The 24,781-nt window shown below is 36.9% G+C and overlaps 1 non-coding gene across 1 annotated transcript; it reads left to right on the plus strand.

Moving 5' to 3' along the window:
• The first annotated feature begins 1,154 nt into the window (after positions 1–1,154).
• Positions 1,155–1,288, plus strand: LOC114085925 (small nucleolar RNA SNORA68). The gene has a single exon (XR_003581572.2). It is a non-coding gene; the product is annotated as a small nucleolar RNA SNORA68 (small nucleolar RNA).
• Positions 1,289–24,781: the final 23,493 nt, after the last annotated feature.

Raw genomic sequence — 24,781 nt, forward strand, 5'->3', positions numbered from 1 at the left:
GAGCTTCTTGTTCATTATTCTTTCATTTTCTTCGACATTGGCCTCTGCAGATGATGTTCATCTAAATACTACTGTGAGCATGATCCCTTTTTGGTTGGGAAAGTCATTACCAGAGGAGCACAATCACTCTCAATTAACACATGGGTCAGTAGGCAATCATCAGCTAATAAAAACTTTTGCATTCTGTGCATGATTTTAAAAAGGGCCATAAATTTGGAAGTGACAATGATTCTCATCAGGTGTTCATGAGAATAGAAACTCATTATATATCACACAGCTCTTCAGTGATCAAAAGAATTTTAGTGGCAAAGAGCAATACTGCATAAAGAACTGTCATAGACACCAGTTGTCTTTTATTTTGCCTATCATTCCTTTAACTATAAGAATCAATAAGAATCTTCTGGCCCTGATGAGATTGTGAAACCATACATAACTTTTCAATTAAGACTAAGTAAATTAATATAATTGTTTAAACAAGTTTACAAGTCCTGTTCTTGCAGCAATAAAAGTAGCTTATTTTTTGTGCATGTGCTTGAAAATAACTCAGTTCTTTTAAAGAATTAGTCTTACAATTAGACTCCTATGGAGTAGGTGAGCATTACTGTCTTCATTTTGTAGATAAGCAAACTGGGGAATACATAGCTAATGACACATTATGTCACATTCCACCAGGGTCAGTACTAAAGTACCCAGCAATGAGTCCTCAGGCTGTGAATTATCTCAGTGAGACACTTCATCAGTCAGTCACTGATCTTACCCTTTGCCATCATGCTTTTGGCAAACATGCATCAGTACTATTTCTCTCCTGCCTGGTGTTTTGATAGAGCCTTTCAAGAAATGGAATATCTCTTTAAGAGAGAGAGTCCTTGGCATCTGTATCCCCACTGGGAGAATATCAGGCCAAGAATGATCTCATGATATTATATATGAACCCTCCTCTTGACGTCTCTTTAGGACTACCAAACAAGCACATGTACATATATATCCTCTTACTTGTTTAGGTGGTCTGTGCTTACTTCTCCATTGAAAGGCATCGCATGAGCATAGCCAGCCTCAGACTGGTTTGTAAAAATAACCCACCAATATGAAATGGCCATTGTCACCTTTGCTTTCCTAGACACCAATAAAGGTCAGCTATTTAGTAATTAACTAGACTTGTATTTCAACCTAAGAATCGCTGTTTCTTGTAGCAGCGGTTTAAACAGAGCTGCATACAGCAAGTGGATCTTGTCACTTTTGGGAGGCTATAGTTTTGCCCCTCAAAGTGAATTTGTGAAAAACAAAAACAAAAACAAAAAAAAAAAAACCAAAAAACAAAATCAACTACAGACATTAGACAATTCATGATGTTTGAAGTAGATTCAGTGAAAAATCTGAAAAGTAGGTAGGGTTGATGCACATAGTAATCATGACATCTCTAACATCATTCTCTCCAAAATCTATATAAAACCCAACCCTATAGCCTACCCTATAGTTTTTACTTCACTACTGCAATGGCTAGAATTCCATGCAGTGATGACTTCTTTGTATCAAAACTTCTCTGGTTACCAAGACAAGTTGGTGGACTACCAGTCATCTACAGATTGTGTGTTACCCTATCATAATTCACTCTTCAAGAGCCAGTCCAAACAGCCACTTCCCAGAGAGAATCTTCTTCCTAGTTAATACCACCACCCCAAACCCAGTTCCTCATACCACAAACATAGTGGTTACCCTTGATCTCATGTCCAGTGCATTAAGTCCCATTGATTTCTCTTTATTCTTCAAAATGCACCCAAGCACATATGTGCTGCTAGAATACCTTGAAGCAAGTCAGAGTTGTTTCTCAGCTTCACTTTTTCATGCCTTTCTGAGCCATGCTCTGTGATACATTCTCCACTCAGCAGACAGAATGATGGGGAAACACTGAATCTGGTCAAGTCTGCACCTCTTCCCTAAGAATGCTCCACAACTGCTGCTTCCTCGACTTGGTTTCCTCCACTTCTTCTCTTTCACTCTCCTGGATTTCTTTCTTTCCCTCCCTCCCTTCCTTCCTTCCTTCCTTCCTTCTTAAATTGCTAGACTCTGGCTTCCCAGAGTCTGTGTGCTGGATGTTTTCAGCTTTTACACTGCTCCTTCCAGGTCTTGGAATGGTTCTCCATCATTCCATCTCAGGTCAAAAGCCCTCTATCTGCTTGGGAAGTTTTCCCTAACTCTACTTGCCAAAGCTGATTGCTTCTCCTACTGCTCTCCCTGTGCCCACTGTTCACGTCATCCTTTTATTTTCTGAGCACTGTCAGTGTTCTGAAAATTGTCTTATTTGTTTTTATGCTTGTCTTTCTAACCATGGGAAAAGGTAAGTTTCAAGGCAGAAATTCTGTTTTTACCATAGTGTCCCTGGTTTCCCTGGAATACTGTAGATGCACAATCAATAGCAACCATAACCACTAACACAAGGCTTTCCTCTTGATCCCCAGATTCGACCAGCTGCTCTCGGTTATTGTACTTGCGTGAGGAAGATGGGAGTCCATTTTAGGGTCTGGGGCTCTTTAAGAGAGCAAAGGCAGCCTAAGTGAGATGTCATGGTGGGAACCAAATCTTAGTTCACTGAGAGAACATCTGGAACCCATGAGAAGAGATGGCAGCAAATGCCTATAAGTCTGAGAAAATAAATAAATGACCCAATTTTGAATCTCAAAATACATAACTATTTTGTTATCTATAAAGCAGACATAACTGTGACATTTATCCCATAGGATTGTAAATGGGTATAAATACTGAATACAAAGACTAATCTATAGCAAGTGCTCAAGAAAAGAGAACAAAAAAGAGTACACCCACTTTCTCCACACACAAACACAGATTATTGTTTCAGAGTTCGATTACATTTTTGGTTAAGCTTAGGATAATTGTTTATAGTAATTCAATGGAAAATCATATACCTAAACAGCCATCTTCCATATAAATGCTTTTTAGAATACACACAGATTCCAATTTGCAAATATTGATAATTCCAATTTGCAAAATATTGTGCTTCCATTTTTGTCACCAAGTTGCTTTCACGGATACGTTTTCCCACATTCTCTCTTTCCAGCACTCGTTCTATTGTTATTGAACAATTGGCTTAAGAGTGTACGTTCACTGTAGCAATGGGACAAAGGCTGACGTGTAATTCCTTGTGTTTTTCTTAGAAATAAGAAACTAAATGTAAACAAAAGTAATTCAATTCCAGGGCATAGTAATCACTATGTTTTATAATACAACTGAGACAAAGGAATAGAGAAGAACTTGTTACATTCAAATTGTATCTGAAAAGCTTACGTGATAGGCTGTGAAGGACTATTACATCCTAATTTATTCTACTTTCTGTTATTTAGTCTGTTTTTTCATTAGCTAAACATTCTTGCTTGTGAAAGCTGCTTTAATCTTGGAGACTAATAGTTAAAAAGGATGAATTATGCAATTGAGTTTTTACTTCTTTCAATTTTGATTTCTTAATTATTTCATTTAGTTACACGAAAATGGTCAATTTATGGGTCTTATCAATACAACTATTGGCTGCCTGAAGAAAACAATTCAAGCCTTATAGGGTACAAATTGAGCTTACTAAAACCCAAAGCACAACAAAGCAAAACAACAGTGTTTCAACGAGCTACTCAACTCTTTTGAATACTATCGAGAGAGTATGCCTTTTAACGGACAGATATATTTCTATGTTGGAAATAAAATAATAAATATATAACATGACTTCCCTAAAATAATTATGTATTTAAACTATATTGTCTCTCCTATTTGAAGACATCTGAATGATTTGACTCTTACTTCCTTAACTACCCCTGCTACCGCTCACTTGGGACTTTTGTGCAATTTCCTAAAAGATACTGACCTGAACTAACTTGATAATTGTTTTATTGCTAGTTGTAAAACATTGCATTTCAAAGCATATAAGGTTTTCAGATTTTAAATCAATTCTATTACTTTATTGCAATGTTATAAGATTATATAGTTTTTATCGTTGGTTTCTTGATGAGAACACAAATAGAGAAAAACATTTAAAATAAACTGAGAAAAATAAGTATATGAATACAAGAAATGTCTTTCAGATATAAAGGCATATATATAAATCTGGAGTTAAACATCCAGTGAGGAAAAAATATACCCACCCTTAATATCTTCCCTAAGTCTTCTAAGTTTCATCAGAGGACTCTGTTCAACCTTTAAAATTCTTGCATAAAAAATTTCTGTCCTCAGAAAACTAATAGGGAAAAATTTTAATTATATGTTTTGCTCTTTGCATATACATAATTATTTTTCTTTATAGCAGTTTGGCATTAAAAAATTTTACAGATGAGATAACCAATAATAATTAATAGAATTATTTTAATATATTAACTTTTATGAAATGTCTTTGAGGTTTGAGGTATGGACTATGATTGAATCCAGGAAATAAAAGAGTTTCTTATTTTGGATGCCTCCTGGCTTAAAATGCAAAACCCGGGAATGCATTCATGGTAATTCTTGTGAATGCTTTGAGGAGTCACAAATGACTATGTTTCTGAAATCAGTTCATTAGTTTATCTAATTTATTATGTCCATACAGAAGTGCCTTGCCACAGCAGAAACAGTGAAACTGTTCTTTCATATTCAACTAGTAATTAATTAGCTAGAATTCAAGTTGCTCACTATTACTATAACAGCAATATAGTTTTTAATGTTCGATACACTATATCATATGATATTTTGGAGAGTGATGCTATAAGTGGATAAGTCCAGCTTATCACAAAGTATACTGACCCCTTAATAGGGACATAATGAGTGAAGTTAGCATCTGTACCTCCGAAATAAAAACTTAACATCAACATGCCTATTAACAAAATGAGAAAAAAACTAATTAAAGCAAATTAGCCTAATGTGCACATGCTGGATAAGACAGATTACTTCTAAAAATCCGAGAAGATAATGGTACCCATATGGGATATGTTTTTGGCATTTTTCATATAAATTGGACAGTTTTAGAGGATAAATATGGTACAAAAGTCCTTACAGGCAATTATGTCTTTACAATGCTGGTGGCTGACATCATAAAAGTATAATTTTAATTGCTATTAATTGCATTAAGTCTACTCTTATTGAATACTTAATGCCATCTCTGACAGTAGTACTAATTTATACACTTTAATGAAGCTTCATGGTAGAAGTTTGGAATTATAGAGCCATTTAAACTATGTCTTAAGTAGTACATTTTATCTGACAATAAGTTCTAGATATAAGGATATCCATTGGATATTTTTTTCTTTGAAAATAGGTTTGCGTTTCCCCCATTTTTTATGTGATAAAGGGATGTTGCCAGCTTTTTTGTACAATAGTTTTTGAAAAATGCTTCTAGTCATGTTTATTACACATTTAAAACAGCTGTTGTCTCCCCAATGTGTTGCCGATCAAAATACACTTTATAAAAAAATAAAATTATTAACTTGTAAAATTTGGCTACCATAATTCCAGGCACCTGTCTTCTTTAGAAGAAAGTATATATTTAAAACTCATAAAAGGTTAAGAGATAATGCAGTAAAGAATAACTATTGTAAAAGGCAGAAAAGATGCTGAATAAATCAACAAGATAAAAAGCTCTATCAACATTGCATCTATCTGTTGGCGTTCTTCTAGTGCCACGAGTTACTGGACGTCCCTGCTGTTTGTGTGATTTACATTATTAAATGATGAGAAATTCATTCATCTCCATCAGTGCTAGTTTCAATATTTGTGAATTAGTAATCTGCCTGGTTGCACTAATGGGAAAATGCATCCATTATTGCCTTTTTAATTTGTTTTCATGTTAGTTTACTAAAAACATGTTATTTGAAATGGTAAAGACATCATATAGGAGATAAATTGAGTGCAAGAGAAAATCTTTGCTCTCTTAGGCTGTGCCTTTTGGTAAATTCTAGCCTGTTATTTCTGCTCAGAAAGGCATGCTTAATAAAGCGAACAAGCACAAATGTCAGGTAAAATATGCCACGTACTTTTATATGCCCTATCGATTTTTCCTATAATTAAAGTGATGAACACACACTGTTTGGTAATAATGAAGCTAGATCTCCATTTGAGAATTTTTTAAAGGTTTAGCAGAGTCAGTTTCAGCCTGTTGCCTTTTGGTAAAATATTTTTGCTCAAATTTCCCTAGAGATATCTGAGTAAAAAGCAGGATTGTGAGGGGTAAGTCAAAGGATTTTAGAGGTCTACAAAAGTTTCAGTTTCCTTAGGTTTAGCTTGCACTGTTTATGAACATAGGAATTGGTTTAAAAATCTCTGGTAATGGATTCTTGTCTTTCCATGACAGTGTCATGACTGACAACAGGAGTAACCCCATTCAATGCTGCATCATGTGTATCCATCTTTAGCCAAAGTTTGAAGGCTATTTTATATTTCAATCTCTTTATTCACTCTTTCATGCTGAGAATGTCAACCAATTAGGGCTACTTTAGGTAATGCTTTTCATGAGACTGACACTGGTCCACAAGGAATTAGACTGAGAACACCAACCCATTTCACATGGGCCAATGAATATCCATTGGACAGTGACAACTTTTGATCACAACCTGCCTTTGGGTTCAAACCAATTACTTAACAGCGACAGGTTCCATACCACCCGATTAAGTCTGTGTGTCATTCAGGGACCCAGATTAATTAAAACAACAACGAGGCAGAAACCTTTTACATAACTTATTTCCACTGCTCTGGCCACCATGATCACTGAAATGGAAAAGGCAAGCAAGGCCGACTCATATGAAAGCCAAAAGCACAAAACGGGCTCCATCAATTTTTGCTCCTATCTGCTAGGAGGGGAGGCGATTCATCAGTTCAAAACGAAAGGTTGGAAAGAAACTTAATATTTTCATTAATAAGAAATTCAACTTTAGAGGAGCGTATGTTCTCTTCTTACATGAGACAATTTTTTTTTGGTCAAATACTTCATTTAATTTGTATGTGCTTTTGTTTTAAGATTATCTCCTATTTATGTAAATAATTCGTGATTAATGCTGCCTTTTTAGAAAATACAGAAAAGCCTGCCCCATACACATGGAATCCTGTCCCAGAGATAACAAAATATTGTTAACTATTTGCTGAATATTTTCTAGTTTATTTTATTCATAAAGCATTTTTACCATACAAAATAATCTACTTTATGCTGCTTTGTTATCTGCCTGCATCTCTTAAAAGCATTTTGTGAGCCTGTTTCCTGTCAATAGTGCCATTCAATGATAGAGATATTTTGCTTTTTTTTTTTTGTTTGTTTGTTTCACATTGTCTGCTTGGCTCTCTAAGGCGAATGCTGTGGTTCAATATCAATGTTTATTTATTATTATTTGTTTGTCATTTTTCAGGTTCCTTTGGTTGTAATCATCAGGGAGGAGGCAGTTGGTCGGCTCCTGTTAGCAGCAGCAATCTATCGATAAAACCTCCTTGCCTGCTGCTTATTACTATACAACATTAACCCAAAGGGAAAAACCAGTTAAGTGGGATTTTACACACAATTCTCCCCTGTGGCTTTAGAGTTGCTCTACATCACTCCCGTAGGTTTGGTAGCTGGGCTTTAGGATAGTAATTTTTTTTTTCAGGTACAAAGTCATACAGCTTTAGTTTTTTTTCTGTAAAATCTGATGACTGGAATATGGTATTTGTTTATTCAATCAGATTGAAGATACCGGATTGCTATGCAAGGAATTAAAAAATAACTGAAGCCAGGACAACTTGGAATGAGGCACAGGTTCTAAGAATTGTGTCCTTAGCTGAATGCTGGCCATCTATTCATGGTCACTCTCAGCTTGCTTGCTTCAGATGAATAGGTATTGCTAGTGACGTTTTTCTTTTTCCAATTGTTTAATAACTATATTGACAAGAATACTTAAATTTTTTTATTAATTATTATGTGTGATTAGGCTGGATTAAGCTTCAACAGCATACTTTAATAGAATATGCATTTTATAGAGGAAAAATATAAGCCAGAAAGAACCACCCTTTGTAGCTGTCTAGCTCTATACATTGCATACTAAAAGAGATATTTGCATGTGCAATAAGCAGCGTTATCCTTGATTAGACTTTGAAAATATTGATAATTGATAATAAATTATTTTTATAGGTTCAATAAAGCAAGACTCTTCCTATAGAACACTCAGCCTGGTTTTTAGCACTCTATCTGAAACTAGTAAGATTACCACGTCTCTTCTGAAAATATTTATCTACATATCAAATTATATCTAATTAAGACCAATCTACTCCTCAGTGTTTCTAGTCACTCAGCTGTTGAATTTTCAAATCAAACATCACAAAGCAGGTCTTTGTGATGGGTTAGATCTATGCATTCAGAACATTCTGGTGAGTTAATACCAATAGTTGCATGAAAGCAGATTGGTAATCACTAATAATCAGAATAGCTAATGTAAACTGATTGATTACAGTGTAGTTCTTTCGTTTTATGTGCATAGACAGCCGGTTTGGCCTCACATTAATCTTTCTATATCAACAATACCATAAAACTTAGGAATAATTAAAAGAAAATAAACCTGATTAAACCAAGATGGAAGTGAACTGAGCTTTTAGAATTAGTTTTTTGAAAACTGTGAAAGTGGCTTTACAGATATGCTAAATAAAATTTCTAAAGTTTTTTTTTTTTTTTTTAATGACTTGTGAACCAGTTTTTATCCAGTTCACACTTGCTGATAGGTACTTTCTCCTTCTTGCTACATCACTCCATGCCTAGGAGTGAGTCTTTTTACAGCCCTAAAGCCAGATTCTCCAAATACAGACACAGCTCCCATGTAAACACTGTCCCCATCTGCTTCTACCCTTCTTCATTCCTAGGACAGAGAGCTGCACCATCTCCATCCAGTGTCCTGTCCCTGTGGGTTTCTGGGTGCTTGCCTTTTCCTGGAAATTGTCCTTCGTTACACAGTGCTCTCATCACTGCTGCCCTGGTCTGCTTCACTCTGATCTCCTTGAGGGAGCTTTGCCCGTCCTGTCCAATGGAGTCAGCACAATGACTGGCCCTTGGTAAATATTCACTAAGTCAATGAACACCAGCATGATATTTGAGGGTCTTAAGTTCAGGATCGATGCAATAGAATTAAGAATCTCAAAAAAAAAGAGGGTAAAAAAAGATGTCTTAACTACTACAGGGACAAATGGGCAGGAAACAGTCTCAAATTAGGAAACTCTTGATGTGCATAGTTTTAGAGTACTGATCTGGTTTTGGCTGAGAGAGGTATGTCTGGCACTTCAATTCACTACAGATAAACTTGTTCACAGTTTCCCCAAGAAAGGACACTGTGCGGAAATAAAAGCAGGCTTCTACTGGGTATCAAATAAATCATTATAGTCTTAGCAACAAGAGCAGGCACATGGCTTTGGGCAAGTCACTTAGTATATCTATATGTCACTTTATTCTTTTGTAAACTGGGAACAATTATGGCACCATGTTGGAAGGAGACTGTGAGGTTTAAGTGGATAATTTCCATGTAAAATATGTAGAACAGTATCTGGTACATCATTGCATTCAATTAATGTTGGATAATAATTCCACCACCACCATCATCTTCTTCTTTTTCTTCTATTCAACAAGAGAAGTGGCAGCAACAGTACTGTTCTTGGCTTTAAGAGTAAAAAAAAAATAGTTTTTACAGACTGCATTAGTCAAGGGCAGAAGAAGCAGAAGGTGCATCTGGTGAACTGAAACCTCAAATGGGCGAACAGCAACTTAGCAGAGGATTAGCAAAAGCGATAGGTAAGGTGTTGCTAGGAGAGAATGATGATCAGAGGAGACTGATTTAAAATGATATATTATGTGGAGAGAACTGGGCTGTGATAATGATGGCACAGCAGGAAATAGGATACAGGCAAAATAAAATACAGTGAAAGGAATTAGAGAACATTAGGAAGTTCAAGAAGTAAAAAGATACGATAGTGAAGGAAGGAGTTAGATGAAATGAGATAGGTAGGCTGCAGAGATACCAGGGCACGAGGACAAGGAGCTAGGGAGAGATCCTATTTCTTTTGGAAATTGGGCTGGGAGTTTTAATTTCTTTTGACTCTCTTTTTTTTTAAAAAAAATCCATTTCCTTGTTTAACCCCCTACCCCATTTAATTACTAAGCTACCCATGTTTCCACTTCTCCTTGCCCCCCCACTTTCTTCAGCTTACTATTCTCTACTTCCTACCAATGATATGTCTAGGTTCCTTCCCATGCTTGTTTATCAGTGCCTTACACAAAGGGGTTCATGCCCTTCTTCCACCCTTGGTTAGTCTGCTTGAATATTGTCACTTCCTGCTATGTGTGTATGTGTGTGTGTGTGTGTATGCCTATCATTCATATATATATATATATATATTCTAAGCACTGTTACGTTAAATGGAACTGGAAATGTGTACTTCAGCTGTGACATTTTCCTTGTGCTGTTGTCTGACAGAAATTTAGAAAAATAACTAAACCCAAAAGCGATTCTGCTGGAGTTCTGCATCTTAAATGGCAAGCTGAAGGATAGCACCACGTGCATATTTAGAGAGAGCCGATTTCTAGTTATTCACGTTTCAGTTGTAACCTGTGGCCACATGGATCAAGTGAATAATGGTCAAGGCTGTGTAAAAGGATTGTCAACCAGAGAAACTGGGAAGCACAATTCCTTTGAATCTGTATCAAACTGAGAAAAAGATTGTTTAGCACTACAGTCAGGTGTAGTGTAGGATGAAGAGGGGGAGCAGCCTTTTATCCCTCTCTTAGGGGCTCCGTTGGTTTTTCATCTTGTTGGATTCCCTCACACAATTGCAAAGGAAGCTTTGTTCACGTTTCCTGATTGCCAGCGGACCATGGTATGAGCAAGACATTTGGAGTCCGACAGCCTTGATTCAAATTCTCGATTTGCCACTTCCTAACTCTATGATCTTGGTCAGGGCATACATGTAGAAATGGCTGGAAAAGCAGATTGAGGGCAAAACAAGAAACAATAAAAAGGTAGATTGAAGTCAATGGTAAAACAGGAAACACTAGAGGGGAACCAGGTTCAGGTACAATTTGATGAGTTTTCTTTTGGGTGGGTTGGTTTTTATATTCTGTTCAGTCTCCCAGAAAAATATAATTGCAGATATAAATTTAGGGGTTATGGACACTGTAAAAAGTTAGGAAAAAATTAAAATATACCTATTCCATGAGTGCTCCATAAATGCTATTCATATTTTGGCAAATTTCTTTGTAGCATTTATTCTATTTTTCCATTAAATGCTATGCAAATAGCACCCCTCTGTGTCTATTGATGTATATTTATATCACAATTTAATGACTGCACATAGTTTCCTACGTACATTATTAATCTTATGGGATTTTTGTAGCCCTAGGTAGGATATGTAAGAAGGCATACAGAGGAAAAGAGAATAAAACCAAGATCTTGAGAATTTACACGTAGATGATAAAGAGAAGTGAGAGTGCATTGTGAAGGAGGGCGAGAGCACATGGTTGGAGACAGTGGAAACCAAACATCCCACAATAGTCTATGTTGGAACAGTGAATGTTTAGAAAACTATTGAAGAGGGGTCATGGAGGTTGTCATGATTTGGATCTGAAATGTCCACCAAAGTCTCATGTGTTAAAGGATTGGTCCCTAGTGTAGCTGTGTATTCAGAGGTGGGTCTCTTGGGAAGTTACCAGACCCAGCTCTGACCTCATCAATGGATGAAATTCATAGCTGATGGCATTCTAGGGAGGCAGTAGAAACTGTAGGTGGTGGGACCTAGTTGGTGGAAGTAAATCACTAGGGGCATGCCCTAGAAAGGTAGTTCTTCTCCTCCTCAGTACCCACTTTGTCCCTGCTCCCCAGTTGACATGAGCTGAACACTCATGGTCTACTACATCTTTCCACCATGGTGTTCTAGCTTGTCTCAGACCCAAAGCAATGGAGCCAGCTGAACATGGACTAAAACCATGAGTCCATATAAATTTTTCCTCTTCTAAATTTTTATTTCACGTATTTTGTCATGGTGTCACAAAATTGACTAACATGGAGACTGATCCTAAGGATAAAACTCAGTGGATTTGGAAAAGGTTATTAGCTATTTTGAAAACATAATAAAAATTAAGATATTAATGACATCAGTCAAGCAGTCTCAGCTTCTTGCAAAGACACAAAGTTGCCCCCGGAAAACAGTGGGAACATCCATTCTTCATGAAAAAAAAGAAGGAGAAATGAGCTGAAATGAACACCCTTGAAGCACAGGAGAGGAAGAGTGAGGGAAATCTGTTGTTTTCATTTGATTGGAGCAAAAACAAGTGGAAATAAGAGGGTGGCAGAGATTAGGAAGATGGAAAAGCTGTAAAAGAACCACTCTGAAAAGTGCTTTAGTTAAAAGAAATTGTAATCAACAGTCTTTCTGCCAGCTAGTCCTAATAAAATATTGTGAATGTGTAGTCTGTCCGATCTGTGCATCTTGGTTTTGCTAGTGGGTCTTGTCAAGTATTTGGGTGGAGCCAGAACTATTGGCTCAGTTTGTGAGTGAGGCATGTGAAAAATGTACAGAAGATGAAAGAAAAGTGTGCAAATCATTAGAGCAGTTGGAGAAAGAGGAGAGAAGACCTTGCCAAGAAGAGCCATGGGGAAAGTATTGAATGAAAGGCTGCACTTACTTAAAAAAAATAAAAAACCCATTAGATCATACTCTAAAGTTGTAAAATAGACAAATGATGGAGTGTTGTTCACATTGTAAAAGGATTGTTTATGTTATGAAAAAATACATCAGTTGGTTTCTTTGCATTGCTCATTTTTTTTAGAATGCAAATTTGCCTGACAAAAATTCAATTTGCAAGCATTTTTCTGGGACACACCTATTATCCAAAGTGAGGTTGACTCTCATTGTTCTGCTTATGCAGAAATTAAAGCAACAGTGGGTGGTGCATAGATTTAGGACTTAGATATGAGAATCTTTGCTGGCTCTGAGAATAGTTTTTTTCAAAAATTATATATATTTTTTAGTTATAGATGGACACAATACCTTTATTTTATTTTATTTGTTTATTTTTTAGGAGATGTTGAGAATCAAACCCAGTGCCTCAAACATGCTAGGCAAGTGCTGTACCACCGAGCCACACCCAGCCCTGAGAATGGGTTTTTGGTGAGCCTTTAAAACTATGATCCATTCCCCTGATTCATAAAACTAAGAGAATAATCTCTACCTATTTCAGAGATGAGGATTATTTTACCTAGTGATGATTAATGATATCAGTCAAGCAGTCTCAGCTTCTTGCAGATAAAAGGTACATGGTGTCCTCAGATGCCTACATCAGTCTATTGTTTTTTCTCTGTGGGAACCAGCCGATTTGTTACAATAAAAGCTTGGAATGCTTCCAGGGGGTATGTGATGTTCTGGGGGGCATGAAATTTAAAAATGTGTTTGATACTTTTCTTTTAAGAAAGTATAAAATCATGCAATTATATAAATTCTTTTACTATCATGGAATTTTTCAAAGTGCTAGAGTATAGACTTTTTGTACTCTGGTATCACCACCCTTCTGAGGGAGATGAGCTGCAATTCAGGTGAAGAGCCAGGACAGGGAAGAGTGAAGGAGTACTTCCTTTTTCTCTTCTCTTAAATATTGTATCTCATGGCTTCTCATTAGCAGCGGACACTATTGGCCAGTGCAGCCATTGTATAGTAGTCTCTCCTTCCCAGTATAATTCTGCTTCTCTGTTCTAAGATTTCTCCCTTATCTCTCAGGCGAATTATTTTTACTTTCATATAGCAACGTATATGTTCATAGTCAGATTCATTTCTTTCATTCAAAGAAACACACACACACACACACACACACACACACACACACACACACAGCTCTTTTTAGTCAAAAAGCAAGCCATAAAAACCTATGTGAATTTGGCATTTCTTGTAAAATGCATGCCTCAGTGTGTTAATGTCATAGCTATTCCAAATATTGTTAGTCCATAATTTACTAGAGATTACTTTGCTTTAGAACATGCTACTCTGCCACTTTTGGCTTTAGGTTAATGGGCATATAATATACGGTTTATACTCCTTTGCAAAAGGGCTTTTTTCCCCAAACACACAAAGAAATGAAACGTACACATAATATGAGTAAATAATAATGCATGATTCAAAGCAGAGTAGGACAACTTATGAAAAGTCTAGAGAGGAAAAACAACCATTTTTTTTTCATTCTTGCTGAAAATTAAAAAAAAAATCCATACAACAGAAGTAATACTATTTCTGCCCTTATTATTTGATAGCACTGTTATAGGCACACATTTTCTAAAAATTGCTTTAGATTTTATGGTGAAAGGAACATGCAGATATGGTAAATGCTGCAATAATTTTTGTGCATACATTTATTTACTTGCATTCATATTAAATACAACATATTAGCAATAGAACGAGTCAAAGGGAGAGATGGTGGCCCAAGGGCTGTCAGGAATGAAGTGGTGCTGTGTAACTGTTCTGAGATCAGAGAAAAATGCAAAGAGCTGAGGAGGATTAAAGAGACTCCAGGAAGCTTTAAGAGACCCATAGAAAAAAAGGGGACCAAGGGAGAAGTGGGGGTGGGAAGAGTGAGCGTAGCAACGGGGTGCATTATTCCATCATTGAAGAGCAGACTCACACTTATGTAAAAATTTAAAACTCATATGAGTAGGAAAATCAGAGTGAAAAAAATGATTTCTCTTTTCAAAGAGTAGAGATCAAGGGAGCATCTTACCACATTTTAAAAACATTTCATTTGAAAAAAAAATAGCACAGCTAGAGAGTACAAAGATTTGGGATTTTTGAAAAGAGTTCATTATATTAAAACTGAATTCATCGGTGTTCTCTATTTCTGTATAACATTTTTCTAAGTAGGTGTAAAGAATAAATATTATTTTATGTGAAAAATATCAGTCCCAGTGCACATAGACTAGTAAATGGAAATAGGATATTATATAGGAAATATAATTAATAATAAAAAATCATTTAAAAAATCAAATTCTCTAAATGTTACAACTTCTGCTTATATCAGTTACTGTATTTAATAATTTTTATGCATGGGTAAAATGAACTTTGACCTAAATAGGGAGACTGGATTTAAAAAAAGCAACTATAAGAATTATTATTTCTATTGTTTCTAAGAAAATGGATATAGTATTAATAAAAAGGATCACACCTTTCTGTTGCTGAGACAGAAGACTTTGATTGCAAATGTAGCCATTTGAGATGTAAGCTTTGGGTATCTGGAAACAGTATCATTGTCCTGGTAGTTGAAAGCTATCTCAAAAATATATCCCATAAAGTCTAAATTTTTATTTGTACTTGTTTATTTATTGATATCCCTTCTCTTAGTTCACAAGATCTTTTCATGTGAGCACTCCTTCTCTTTCTATAACATACTGTTCAGGATGGTGGGCAGATAACATGCAGAAGGAATTTTTTTTTTTTAAATGGATACCTACTCATAGGTTTCTGCTGACATTTGAGCAATCCTGGACATGCGTACTGATGCACACTGGCTGAGAATAACTTGGCATTGATTCATGTGTGAATGTCGTGCTATTCTTCTACTCTTTATTAAAAGGCATACATTAAAGTATTCCAGCACGCCAAGTGGTAAAATACAAACATTTGTACAAATTGACAGAATGACCTCTTCCAGAGAGGAAATAAAGACAGTTCCCAAATCTACTGGTTTCTCAGTACCACTTCAACCCTGTAAACCCCAAACCGTCAGGTAACAAAGGTGAAATTACAATAAAGTTGTTTGCTTTGGCAAATCAAAGAATCTGAGTTTATTTCTTGCAACATCTTTCCCTTTTAGTGCTATGAAAACAGATTACCAGAGGAAAATGTGGCAGTAGGTGCATATTTTTTAAATGAAAGAAATTGTTCCCCAGAACTTTTCAATAAGAGAAAGCATGTGACCTCCTTTCGGTGAGACCCACAGTACAGTAAACAATTGAATCCATATTCAGCCAGATGCTTCCAGTGTGTAAATTACTCCCTGGGTAAATGTTAGGCACTTTTGGAGCCGCATTAACTCTTTCAGGCTTCGAGTATGCAATTTAGTAAATTACTGCTGCCTGTACTTAATGGTGCTCCAGGGACCGAAAAAGATTAATGTAGCTCTAGAAGTGCCTAAGTTACTCTCAGGGAGAGCATCTGACTCAATGGAAGTAGCTTGTGTCTAATCATTCTTTGTAAAAGGAGGTATTCTTTAAAATAAAGTTGCCTTCACTTTCAATACTGCAATCCCCTTCCCCAAAGCATATATTCTAACAATCAGACTCCCCCCCGCCCCCCCGTTATAAGGTTTATTTTTGGAAAGATTTTCACTGACCCCTTTTTCTGCAAAATATCACAGTAGCTATTAGTTCTTGTTCAACATGGTCTTTTTTTGTCATTTTGGCTCAGTTGATTTCATTTCTGCTTAATCGCTTCTCTGAAATTCCCTCCTCTGAAATCATCCCTTACTGTTTTTCTTATTATTTCTTTGATAGCTCTCGTCTTTCTTTCATATTGTTTTCTCTTCTGCTCCCACTGATATTTATTATGGACCCCAGCTTGGCTCCCTCCTGGTCTCCGCACCCACAGGGCTTTATTGATTTCTCCCAGGTTCAAGGTCTTATGTGGGTGTGATCTGCTCCTTCAGGCAACCATCCACTTCCCCCTTTATATCACCTCAAATTCGATTCTGGCCTATAGGTTATGTTAAATTGGGTGTCTCTTCACCAGTTCAGTACATAATGAAAACATATGGAGCCCATCTTATGGACCAACTCATCACATCCCATCTTTTGCAGCCATGGGGCATCTCAACAGAAACTGAGAGTGGAAATCACCCTTATAATAATACTAAACTGATGCTTTCCTCCTAAATCAAATCCTTACTACCTCTTGTGACTTCTCCCATTCCACAGTACTTGGTGTCACTTTGGACTGTTCTTATCTACTACTTTTCTCAATACCTGATGATAAGTTCTTATTTTGCCTGCTTTGCCAAAACCTGGAATTTAAACCCCTCTACTCTCTTACCTGGTTAAATGGATGTAATTCAACACCCTCTTATCTTCTTTTGGTAAAACTTTTTTTTTAAACACATAATGAATAAGAAACAAACAGTATTCTTATAATCTATTTATGATCCCTTGTTCTTACACTCTCTATGTTTTAGTGTCAAAAGATTTGAATATTTATATTGACTTGTATTATGTAGGTTCTTAAAAGTAGAGAGATCATACCTGTTATGTTTTAATAATAGGTCCTCAAGTCCCACCTCTGATCCTAACAACATTTGAGGTAGCCCAAAGAAAATAGGAGGATCAAAATATACATAGAGTATCAGAACTAATAAAATATATAAATTAATTAACCTAATGAAGGAATTAGCATAAACAGTATTTAGAGACTTCGAGGAAGACAAGATGACATATCAGATAGAGTAATTGAAGAAGACATCACGAAAAGATTCAAGACTCCAGAAGTGACATTTGGACAGGCAGAGAGGAGAGGGCATTAGAGGTGACAGGAATCATGTGAGGAGGAGCAGCCTGAAGGTGAAAAATAATGGTGTGCACCGGAGCACAGGAGCAGTGGGCCTCTTGCACAATTGAACACACTTGATCTCCATTAATTTTGTCTACTCACCTTGTGTTTCCTGCAATGCCAACTCCTGGTGAGTCTATATTTCTCTTTGAGTACATTTAATTTATTAAACCAAAAACAATTTTGAAAAAAAATAGACATAAGTTTTAGAATTCTACCAAAAGATGAGAACCAAAACCAAATGCCGTGGGACCTAATGATAAAGGAATTATGGCATCTAATTCAATTGTTTCTAGATTCTACTTTTGGTAAACATTTTCATTTGTATTCTAGCATTGTTATATGGCTAATGGATATTTTGGATTTAGAAATTAGAAATTAGGAGCTGGGTTTGTAGCTCAGTGGTAGAGTGCTTGCCTAGCATATGTGAGGCACTGAGTTTGATTCTCAGCAGCACTTATAAATAAATGAATAAATAAAATTAAGGCCCATCCACAAATAAAAAAGTATTTAAAAAATTACAAATTAGAAATCTGCAATTTTTAGGATCACAAAACTTAATGTGAGTAAGCTGATGTGGTTCAACTTTAATCACTGAATGACCTTCTAACTGGACTTGGGGTATATGTCTGAGGTTGAACCTATGAAATTGACACAATTCTATCATATCTGACCTTGCCCAAAGGGCAATTTCACATTTTAACTTAAATGTTTTAATGAAACATATGTACCTATGATATGTATTTTATATGTGTGACTTTGTTCTAGCCCTGGTATGGCCTCTGCATCAAGACCACATTTTCTTAGTTGCTTTAGGACCTGGGTGGAGGTTACAATGTAGAGAGATGAGTTATCTGGAAGATGACCTACTGACTCAGGAGACACATGAACCCCCAGAGGAGACTGCCATTATTTAGAGAAAACTTTACCAATGTATATAGACCCAAGATATCCTGGGGGACAAAAACATGCCTCTGACTTCGGGGAACTAAAATTCTGCTCCTCCTACTATTTTAAATGTATGGGCTTGTCGTTTAAACCAAAGAAAGTCTTCCACCTTTGATGTGAAGTTGGTAAGACAGACCTGAAACTGGAAGGAAAAATGGGTCAGGAGGAGATTTGGGGGTGGGATGGGAGGGCGATGAGAGAGATAAAGAGGAAGGAGAAGACAGACAGGGATACTGATATGGTTTGAATGTGAGGCATCCCCAAAAAGCTCATGTCTGAGACAATGCAAGAAGGTTTACAGGAGAAATGATTGGGTTTTGAAACCTTAACCCAATCAGTGAATTAACTGAGTGGTAACTGAAGGTGGGTCGGGTATGGCTGGAGAAGGTGGGCATTGGGGGCATGGCTTTGGGGCATATATTTTGTATCTGGCAAGTGAAGTCTCTCTCTCTCTCTCTGTTCTCTGATCATCATGTGAGCTGCTTCCCTCCACCACATTCTTCTGCCATGATGTTCTGCTTTACCTCGAGCCCCAAGGAATGAGGCCTGCTATCCATGGATTGAGAACTCTGAAACCATGAGCCCCTAAATAAGCCTTTCCTCTCCTAAAATTATTCTTCTCAGGTGTTTTAGTCACAGCAGTGAAAAAGCTAACTAAAACAGGGGGGGATTATGAAGAATTCTAGGTTTGTCATTCTAGTGTCTGGAGTGATCATTTGACTTCTCTGAGCCTTGGTTTTCACAGACTGTAGGACTGAATAAAATAAAGGTGTGGCAGTGTTTTTGCATGTTTCAGGGAATTGTGCTAATGCTGAGAAAATTATTTGGCCAAAAGCCTGACAAACAATGCTGGTCCCCCCACGCCAGCAACTCCTGTGTCTCTCGAACCCTGGCCTAAGCCAAGCCTTTTTGTCTCAGGGACCCAGTGTACAGTCACCTCAGTGGCCACAATAAAAGCTTTTCCACTTCTTTCAGATTTTCACTTTATATATACTTTATTTTTTTCCTTTCTATAAAGTGTTTTATTTCAGCCATAATTTTTTTCTACTTTAGAAAGCCAATAAGAATTAATCAATCAATAATTGCATTGATGGGGAAAAAAACTAATAAAAGTAGAACCATAACAGGACTTGAACTTAATAACTTTGAAATATAAAGGGGAGGCTTTATCCATGGGAATTTAAAGATATTATTTGGTCACCAGACGGCTTCCATATTTCTTCATTACTGCAATACAAACATAAGAAATACAGAGAAAAAACCCTATATAAGTGCTATAAATTTTGAGCTGAATTCCCTAGCCCATAACATGGTAGTCATCCTAGGAATTTTATATATATATATAAAATCAGGCTTAATTTAGTGTGTATTTTGCTTCTCCAACAAAAAAAAAATGTGGAATAGTTAAGTTTTAAAAATATATATTTGGTCTATTTCTCCTTTTACAGATAACTTTCTTTTCTCAATAAAGTAATCCCTAGATTTCAAAGCCTCACAACGTTCAAATATTAAATTTTGTAACCCCTCACCACTCACTGTGGCATTTCTCGAAGGTCTTCTTCTCGTCTTTTAAGCAGAAAGAGACCATGGTCCAAGTTTCCCTCTCTTATTTCTGATCCTTTATTTCATACTCCCCTAGGTTTGGTTTACATCACGAGGGGTCCTATTGCTGTTTAATTCCCAGTGGAACCTCTCATATAGCATTTCTTCTTCCCTTTTAAAAAGAAAATCAGACAATGAAGTCTCTCTCTTTAAGGAAATTTGTCAAAATGAATCCTTCACCATGACCCAGTCCTTCACATCCTGGTTCTGTCTGTAACCCACTGGGGGAACTCAGTCTGATCTCTGGATTCCTCCAAGCCTCAGTCTCCCATTGTCAAGTCAAGACAATGATGCCCCAGGCCCTTTCTAGCCCAGAATTTATGATTCTGTTCCCATTGGCTTCATTCTCTTTCTGCCACTTTAAAATGATTCCTTCCTTCCATCCCACTCTCCATGATTATTCTTCCAGCCTTCATCTTCTCTCATCTGGACTTGTAGATCTTTCAAAATGATTTTGTTCTCTTTGCTTTACTCTGTACCTTTACTTGGAATGACTTGTCCTCTTTATAATCAACGTGAAAGGCCTGCCTCTCTCAGTGCTCTGCTTGAATTTCCTGTTGCCTTGGATGCTGATTGTTCAACCTCTTCAACCAGGGGCTTGTGAACCTGATCCTACTCTGATTCTCTCTGATTACGTTGTTTAGCATGGACTTCAGACACTTGTGGTCCTCCCACCCTAAGGGTGAGCATCCACAAGGAAAGGGTCAACTCCAAGTAAGACAGAGAGAAGCAAAGTCCTTGACCTTGTTAGTTTCCCAACCCTATAACAGGTGCTTTCTTTTTTTTTTGAAAAACAAACAAACAAAAAAAAACCAAAAAATATCCATCATAAAGCAGGACATCCCCCTTCTTGAATTCAGGGTCATGGGCAGTCTTACCATTCTCTTTTATTGCTTTCACATTTACATGACAACTTATCCTCTCAAAACTTCATTTCTTATTTAGTAAAACATCTTTAATGCAGCCTTTCAGAACTGTCTCTCCATTTTTCCAAATGATCAATTCCCCTAATTAGATTAATTAATCTATGCTAATGCTAAGGAAAGACTCACATTCACTGTGAGACGGAAGACATAGGATGGGTTTCAAATGCAGAATATCCTAGGTTCAACTCCTGTCTTTGCTACCAAGAAGCTGTGTGACTTTTAGTTTACTTTCTTCATATAAGTTCACCTGATTAGCATGTAATGCTATGTGTATGCTATGTGCTTTGTTCTGCTTGAAGAACTTTAAAGATGATTTTTTTTTGAGTTTCAACTCATCTAATCCTCACCACAGTTATTAGTTAGTTACTATTGCATTTAACAGTTGAGAAAACTGAGGAACAGAGAGAAAAAGTACTTTGCACAAAATTGCAGAGCCAGTGAGAGAGCAGAATGGGGATTTGAAGCCAACAAATCCAGTTCCTGCTCTTAAGCAAAATGCTAAGGGGCCCCTAAGTACATCTCTCTCCATTAGACCTTGAATGAGCTCATCTGAACAAACAAGGGTGTCATTTGCTTTGTAGTATTGCAGGAATTTGTGCTGAAGTATATATAGCATGTCACATAGTGCCTATTCTATACTATAATCAGCTCCTACTATTTTATAGGCATATAATATTCCCATAGTTTCCCCTCTTATTCTCTTGGTCACTTTCAATCACTTTTGTTGGTCCTTCTCTTTATTCCTATTTTGACTTTGGAATGTTAAAGAGGTTGGTCCTTAGCTTGATCCTTTTAATTATCCAGGGTCATGACTTTAAATACTGTCCATCTATATATTGAAAACTCCCAAATTTTTATCTTTAACCCAGACCTGTCTCCTAGACTTTGATTAATGTTTATATAATTTCCTTCTTGACATTATCACTCATTTCAAATAAACACCCTAAACTGACTATGTCCAAACCTGTTACACCCAGTCTTCAATCTCAGTTGACAGCAACTTGACCTGGTATGATTTGAGTGTGTCCCCAAAAGTTCACGTATTGAAATCTTAATCCCCAATGTGGTGGTTTTGGGAGGTGGCACCTGGTGGGAGGGCTCCACCCTCTCAAATGGATTAAGGTCATTCTTGAGGGAGTGAACTAGTTCTCTCTGGGGTGGCTTTGCTAAAAAGTTAATTCTTATGCACATTTTTGCTTGCTGTTCTGCTTTTCTGCCATGAGATGATGTGGCACAATAGCCCTTGCCAGATGCTGCCGCCATGCTTTCATACTTTTGGACTTGCCAGTCTCCAAAATCGTGAGCCAAGTAAAATTTTAAAAAAACTTTTTTTTTTTTTTAAGTAGAGCAACTATTTCTTACTCAACACAAAGTGAAAATGGATACTTTTATGGCACAGAGCTAGGAAGATATTTGTCCAAATAAACCTTTCTTTATAAGTTTCCCAGCTGTAGGTAATTTCTGTTATAGCAACAGAAAATGGAGTAAGTCAATATCCTTTCAGTCATTTAGTGTAATACTGTTGAACTCATCCTCTGTTATGGGTAGAACTATATCCTCCAAAGAGATGTTGAAGTGCTAACCCCTAATGCCTGTGAACGTGAACTTATTTGAAAATAGGATCTATGCAGATGGTCAGATTAAAATGAGGTCATTAGGGTAAACTCTAATCCAATATAACTGATGTTCTTAAAAAGGGGAAATTTAGACACAGACACACACAGAAGGAAGACAATGTGAAAACAGGAGAATGTCATCTATAAAGCAGGGAAGGCTGAGGTTACCAGAAGCTAGGAGAGTGTCCCTCTGAAGGAACCACCCCTGCTGACACTTTGGTTTCACACTTGTGTGTGGAACATTGTTCTGGCAGCCCTGGGAAATTCACCATCCTCCACTTCTCTCTTTGCCTTACCTCCATAGGCAATATTTCAGATATTCATATCTCACCTGAGTCCCTGCAGTAGCCTCTTTAGATAATCTCCCGGCTTTTACCGTGACCTCCTTATAGTCTGCCTTCAACACATAGTCAAAGGGATTCTCCTAAAACAAGTGAGATGACATCACTTCTGCTCAAAACTGTCCAGTGTTTTTCAGTTGTAGCAAATTCAGTCTATTCAGAGTGCAACACCAAAGCCCTTACAATAGCCAAATATCCTACATGATCAGAAGTCCTCCTCCCACAAACCTGTTGTTCTTCTGACCTCATTATTTGCTCTCTCTCTTGTCCACCCTGTTTTGGCTACATCCACTCATTTTTGCCCCGTGAACATGGTGGGCCTGCTCCTTCTGCGTGGCCTTCAAGAGATCCTGGTTCATAGCCCCCAGCTGTGTGGTATTCATGCCAAGGCTGAGTTTCTAGAGTTTGGCCATTTCTTCTCCATGTGGGACTCTTCTAATGAGCAGCTCTGCTTAGGGGATCCCCATTGGTCTTGCCCAGGGCTTTACTGGAGCTGCAGTGTAGTCCACGGCTCTTGCCAGAAGGCCTCCTTCCTCCTCTCTCTCCTCCCACAGGTATCAGGTCAGCATTGCAATTCTGAGTAGAAGCTCTTGCTACCTATTTCTGCCAACCTCTTCTTTATCCTTCATGGCATTCCTCTTTTTGTTAGTACTGTGTTCTCTTTCCTCCAAGTTTCCCCCCACCCAGCTCCCCCCAAGGCTGACTACAGCCACTCCATGAAAGCCTTTGCTTAAACTCTGTGGTCCTAGTGAGACTAGCTTTCTGCTTCCATCTTCTATGCCCTGGTATTGTTGCTCAGAATTTTTTCATTCTCCTTGGCACTTTCTAACCTTATAATTTACTTATTTAACATGCTTATTGCTTATTTCTATACCTCCTCTGTTAAGACATGAGAATCTTCAGCTTTTGTTGACTAATGTATCTGAAGTACCTAAACCAGTTTCAGCAAGTTAAAATCATTTTAAGATCAATTGCTTCCAGTTATTTTCATATGTGCTTAGAATTCTACTGTGTATGTTGTAAGGGGAAGGACCTAAAAACTTCTTATTCTTTCAGAGACGCCAGGTTTTTAATTTTGATATTATATCATTACAATTGATATTATAACATTTAACAGCCCTGATTGTCTTTCTTATAGTCCATTTATAGCTTTTGGTGCCTGTTTTGCCATAAAGTGTTACTTCACTTGAGCTATTAGGTGATAGGAAGGTCTGCTTAGCACTTTTCTCTGCAGTCCCCTGACTGGCTTTTCTTTTTGGAAAAAGCCAATTCTTTTTCTTGTAAAGAGCAGGTTATCAATTAATATTATTTTTGTATAATGTGCAATGAATTCCTATTTATTACACATTATACAATAATATATTATGGATACGATAATGTGTAACAAATAGGAATTCCAATGCACAAATTTAGATGAGCATACAATACAGCATTTCCTTATTTTCTGTATATGAATGTAATTCTGAATCTAACACATGATATCCCTAGGGTCTGAAAATTCAATCTTAGTCAAAATTGTATTAAGATCCTGGCTCTTAAATGTGCACAGGCACTGGAAAATCTCCTATAATCATTTGTGCACCAGTATAAGGTATTGCCCGGGCCATCTTGTCTCTCTCTGTTCCATGTCTCTCTAACGTGGAAGTTTAAACATTTTCTGTGAATTTTGAGAATATGAGAATTCATTGCTTAGATTTCAACCTCTCAATGTCATCCAGCCATCTTCCCTAGGATCTTTCTGGGGAACATAAACTAATACTTAAATGTTAACATTTCAATAAATTATCCTGCTTCTAATGATGAAATAATGAGT

The sequence above is a fragment of the Marmota flaviventris genome, chromosome 3, assembly GCF_047511675.1.
Source record: "Marmota flaviventris isolate mMarFla1 chromosome 3, mMarFla1.hap1, whole genome shotgun sequence".
Lineage (NCBI taxonomy): Eukaryota > Metazoa > Chordata > Mammalia > Rodentia > Sciuridae > Marmota > Marmota flaviventris.